Source organism: Dipodomys spectabilis, unplaced genomic scaffold, assembly GCF_019054845.1.
Source record: "Dipodomys spectabilis isolate Male_0828 unplaced genomic scaffold, ASM1905484v1 ptg000159l, whole genome shotgun sequence".
Lineage (NCBI taxonomy): Eukaryota > Metazoa > Chordata > Mammalia > Rodentia > Heteromyidae > Dipodomys > Dipodomys spectabilis.
Window position 1 is genome coordinate 3,470,001 of NW_024870836.1, and position 5,877 is coordinate 3,475,877.

Sequence of the window (5,877 nt, forward strand, 5' to 3'; positions counted from 1 at the left end):
CCCTGAACCTCAAGCATGCAAGTCAAGTACTCTACTACTGAGCCACCTTCCAGGCCCCTAATTCTATATATTTTTTTCCTGAATAGTATATTTCTTTTTTTTAATTCTGAAAATACTGTACAGAAGGGTTACAATTACATGAGCAAAGTAATGAGTATATTTCTTATCAAGCCTTGTGGCCTCCTCCTCTGTTTCCCTTTCACATCCATTCTCATCCCCCCATCACGTGTCCCCCAACCTCCTCCCAGGCCAAAACTGTAAAGTTCATCTTTCAACATAATGACTTGTATAGCTCATTGTTGCAATAGGTCCATCTGTAGCCCTATTTAAACTATTTGCTTTTTCCCTTCCCCTCCACAAATTATAACAACATTAAATACAGTGAAAACAGGGGTTATCTTGTTGGGGAGGGACCTGCAAACAACAAAGAAATCAACTTATTAATGTTAGAAACAATCACAAGAAAGAAAAAACCATTTGAATAATTATATTGGGGTTCACTTCACCTAACATCAACTAATATGACCGTTTCTGCATGTCTGACAAATATACGTTATTGTAAATAAGGGAAACCATGGGACCTATGTTTCATTGGGCCTGGCTTAGTTCAATTAATTAAATTTTTTACAAGTCTTTCCATTTCCTAAGGAATGGGACAATGTCATTCTTTCTGATAGAGGCAGAGAATTCCATTGTGTATATATACCACATTTTCTTAATCCATTCATCTACTGAGGGGTATCTGGGTTGGTTCCATATCTTACCTATGGTAAATAATGCTGCAATAAACACAGTCGTGCTGGTAGCTTTAAAATAATCATGTCAGTATCATTTGGGTAAATGATCAAAAGTGGGATTGGTGGAAAATAGGGGAGCTCTATGTGGAGTCTTTTGAGGAATCTCCATACTACTTTCCAAAGTGGCTGAACAAGTTTACACTCCCACCAACAATGCAGTAGGGTTCTGTTCTGTCCACATACCATCCAGAATCTGTTGTTAGAGTTCTTGATTATAGCCAAACTAACTGGGGTGATGTGGAATCTGAATGTTGTTTTGATTTGGATTCATTTTATAGCTAGGGAGGTTGAGCATTCCTTCATGTGTCTACTGGCCATCCTTCTTTCCTCTTCAGAGAAGTTTCTCTTTTAGTCTTTACCCCACTTATTTATTGGGCAGTTGTTTCTGTGAAGATTTGTTGTTAGGGGATTTAAATTTTTGAGTTCCAGGTATATTAGATATGAAATCCTTGCCTGTTGTATAGTTAGTGAAGATCTTCTCCCAATCCGTGTTTTATTGATCTTGCTAGCTTCATCCTTTGCCCTGCAAAAACTCTGCAATTTCATGTAATCCCATTTGTCCAACCTTTCTTTGATTTGTTGTGTTTCTGGGTCTCTTTTAAGAAAATTTCGGTTTGTTCCAAGGAGACTTAGAGTTTCTCTTATTCATCCTATAATGTTTTCAGAATGTCTGCTTTGACTCTGAGGTCTTTGATCCATTTGGAGTTGATTCTGGTGCAGGGTGATATACAGGATGTAGCTTTAGTTTTCTACAAGTGATTAACCAATTTTGCCAGCACCATTTACTGAAGAGGCTGTCTTTATTCCATTCTAGTTTTTAGCTCCCTTATCGAAGATTAGATGGCTATAGATCTGTAGGTTCATTTCTGGATTTTCAATTATATTCCATTGGTCCTGAAGTCTGATCTTGTGTCAGTAATCAAGCTGTTTTGATTAAAATGGTGTTGTAGTAGAGTTTGAAATTTGGTATTGTTACTCCTCAGGCACTTTTCTTTCTGTTTTTGATCATTTTTGCTATTCGGGGTCTTTTATTGTTTCATATTAATTTTTGGATTGCCTTTTATATTTCGTTGAAGAATGAGGTTGGAATATTGATATGTATCGCATTGAATTTGTAGATAACTTTGGCAAGTATTGCCATTTTCAATATGTGGATCCTTCCAATCCAGGAGCATGGGAGTTTTTTCCACTTTCTAAGTACTGTTTTGATTTTCTTTTTCAGGTTTTTAAAGATTTCATCAGCCGGGCACTGGTGGCTCACGCCTGTAATCCTAGCTACTCAGGAGGCTGAGATCTGAGTATCATGGTTCAAAGCTAGCCAGGGAAGGAAAGTCAGTGAGACTCTTATCTCCAATAAACCACTAGAAAATCAGAAGTCTTGCTGTGCCTCAAGTGATAGAGCGCTTGACTTGAAGTGAAGACCTGTGGGACAGCACCCAGGCCCAGAGTTCAAGACCCATGACTGACAAAAAACAAAAACGTTTCTATCATAAAGGTCCTTCACTTTTTGGTTAATTCCTAGGCGTTTTATTTTGGGGGGCTATTATAGATGGAATTGTTTTCCTGGTTTCAGCCACACTTTTCTCATTGTTGGATTAGAGAAAAGCCATTGTCTTTGAGGATTAATGTTATAACCCGCTACTTTGCCAAAGTTTTGAATCACTATCAGTAATTTGGGAGTGGATTCCATGGGATTCTTTAAATACAAGATCACGTCATTTACAAAGAGGGAGAGTTTTACTTCATCTTTCCCTATTTGGATCCATTTTATGTTTGCACCATTTCTTATTCTTGTAGCTTGGCATTCTAATACTAAATTGAAAAAAACTAGAGAGAGTGGACATCCTTGTCCCCTTCTTTTTTTTTATTGTGAAAATACTTTACAGAGGGTTTATAAATACATGGGCAAGATAATGAATACATTTCTTATCAAGCATTTTAGTCTCCTCCTTTGTTTCCCCTTCCCATCCCTTCCCACTCTCCCCCTGCCCCCAATCCTCCCCCCCTCCCTGCACCAAAGTTGTAAAGTTCGTTTTCGACATAACGACTTGTACATGTCATTGTTGCAATGGGTCCACCTCTATTCCTATTTAAAAGATTTGTTTTTCCCCTTCCCTTCCACAAATTATACTGACATCAAATACAGTGAAAGTAGGGGTAATACTGTGGGGGAGGGACATACAAAGCAACGAAGAAATCATTTTACAAATGTGTTAGAAACAATCGCAAGAAAGATAAAATAGCATTTGAATACATATTTAGGGTTCATTTTCCTAAAATCAAATTATCTGACCTTTTCTGCTTGAGTCAGACATATACTAGTTATTGCTAATAAGGGAAACCATGGGGCCTATGTTTCTTTGGGCCTGGCTTACTTCACTTAATATAATTTTTTCCAAGTCTTTCCAGTTCCTAACAAATGGGGCAATGTCATTCTTTCTGATGGAAGCATAGAATTCCATTGTGTATACATACCACATTTTCTGGATCCATTCATCTACTGAGGGGCATCTGGGTTGGTTCCATATCTTAGTTATAGTAAATAATGCTGCAATAAACATAGTCGTGCTGGTAGTTTTAGTGTGGTCTTGTTTGTGAACATTTGGGTAAATGCCACACAGGCCAAAATTTTCTTAATAGAGTTCCAGAAACACAACAAATCAAAGAAAGGTTGGACAAATGGGATTGCATGATGTTGCAGAGCTTCTACATTGCAAAGGTCATAGCTAGCAAGGTCAATAGAAAGCCCACGGATTGGGAGAAGATCTTCACTAGCCATACAACGGACAAGGGTCTCATATCTAAAATATAACTGGAACTCAAAAAATTAAATCCCCCAACAAAAAATCTTCAAAGAAACAACTGCCCAATAAATAAATGGGCTAAAGTCTTAAAGAGAAACTTCTCTGAAGAGGAAAGAAGAATGACCAATAGACACATGAAGAAATGCTCAACCTCCCTAGCCATAAAAAATGCAAATCAAAACAACATTGAGATACCACCTCACTCCAGTTAGTATGGCTAAAATCAAGAACTCTAATAACAACAGATGCTGGAGGGGATGTGGACAGAAGGGAACCTTACTTCATTGTCGGTGGGAGTGTAAACTCGTTCAACCACTTTGGAAAGAGCTTCCCTATGACCCAGCAATCCATTGTCCCCTTCTTGATTTAAGAGGAAATGGCTTTCGTTTTTCATGATTAAGTGTAATGCTAGCTGTAAGTTTGTCATATACAGCCTTTATTTTATTTAGGAATGTTCCCTGGGTTCCTAATTTTTCCAGAGCCTTCATCATAAAGGGTTTATTGGATGTTGTCAAATGTTTTTTCTCCAACAGTTGAGAGAACCAGGTGGTTCTTTTCCTTGCTCTTGTTGGTGCGATGTATTATATTAATTGATTTGCGTATATTGACCCAACTTTGCATACCTGAATTGAATCCTGTTTGATCGTGTTGTATTATTTTTTGGATGAATTTTTGAAGTCAATCGACCAAAATTTTGTTGAGAAGTTTTGCATCAATATTCATAAAAGAAATATGTTTAAACTTCTCTTTTTTGATGCATCCCTGCCTGGTTTGAGGATGAGGGTTTTGATGGCCTCATTGAATAAGTTCTGTAGTGAACTTTCTCTTTCAATTTCATTGAAGAGTTGGAGTAGTATTGGTGTGAGTTCTGCTTTGAAGGCCTTGTAGAATTCTGATGTAAATCTGTCTGGTCTTGGTGTTTTTTTAGATGGGACTTCTCATATTGCTGTTTCTATCTTAATGCTTGATATGGGCCTGTTAAAATGGTTTAACTCATCTTGGTTTAGTTTCGGCATGTCGATATTTGCTATGAAAAGGTCCATTTCTGCCAAGTTCTCAAACTTATTAGCATAGTTTTGAGAAGTATTCCCTTATAATGTTCTGAATCTTGGTTGTTTCTCTGGTGATGTTTCCATTCTCAACTCTGAGTTTATTTATTTGGGTGAGTTTTCTTCTTTTTCTGATAAGATTTGCTAAGGGTCTGTCAATTTTGTTAATGTTTTCGAAGAACCAACTCTGTTTTGTTGATTCTTTCTGTGTTTTTTCTTTTTTTTTTTTGGAATCTAATTCATTTAATTCTTATTTAATTTTAATTATTTCTTTCCATCTACTGGGTTGGGGTTTATCTTGCTGCTCTTTTTCAAGGAGGTTCAGATGTGTCATAAAATTGTTGGTTTCATATATCTCAAACTTGCCTCTTTGTACTGCCTTTTCTGTGTCCCAGAGGAGCTGGTAATATGTGTGTTCGTTTTTGTTGAATATTGTGAACACTTGAATTTCCTTTTTAATCTCTTACATGACTTACTCGTGATTCAACACTGTGTTGTTCAGCATCCATGTGTTACAGGACTTTCTTTGGTGGCTTTTGGCATTGAATTCTAATTTTATTTCCTGTGGTCTGAGAAAATGCAAGGTATAACTTCAATTTTTCTGAATTTGGACTTTTGTTTTGTGACCTAAAATGTGGTCAGTTTTTGAAAATGTTCCATGTGCTGCTGAGACAAATGTGTTTTCTGATACTGCTGAGTGAAATATTCGTTAGATGTCTGTTAAATCTAGTTGATCCTTGCAGTTGTTTAGATCTGCAGTTTATTGAGTTTTAGCCAAGTTGATTTATCTAGTGGGGTTAGTGGTGTGTTAAAATCCCCAACAATTAATGTCTTTGGATCTATGTGAGCTTTGAGGGAAAGTAGTGTTCTTGGATAAATTTGCTTGCTCCGTTGTTTGGCAAATAGATATTTAGAATTGTAATATCCTCCTGAAGGAGCAATCTCTTCATTAGTATGTAGCGACCTTCTTTATTTCTTCTCACGAATTTTAATTTGAAGTCTATTTTATCTGATATTAGGATTGCAACTCCCACTTTTTTATGGGGGGTCATTTGCTTGGTAGATTTTGTTCCAGACTTTCACTTTCAAAATGTGTTTGTTTTTATGTGCAAGGCGTGACTCCTAAAGGCAGATAGAAGGATTTTGCTTTTTAATCCAACTAGACAGTCTAAGTCGATTAATTGGAGATTTAAGTCCGGTAATGTTGAGAGATAGGACTGAGAGGTA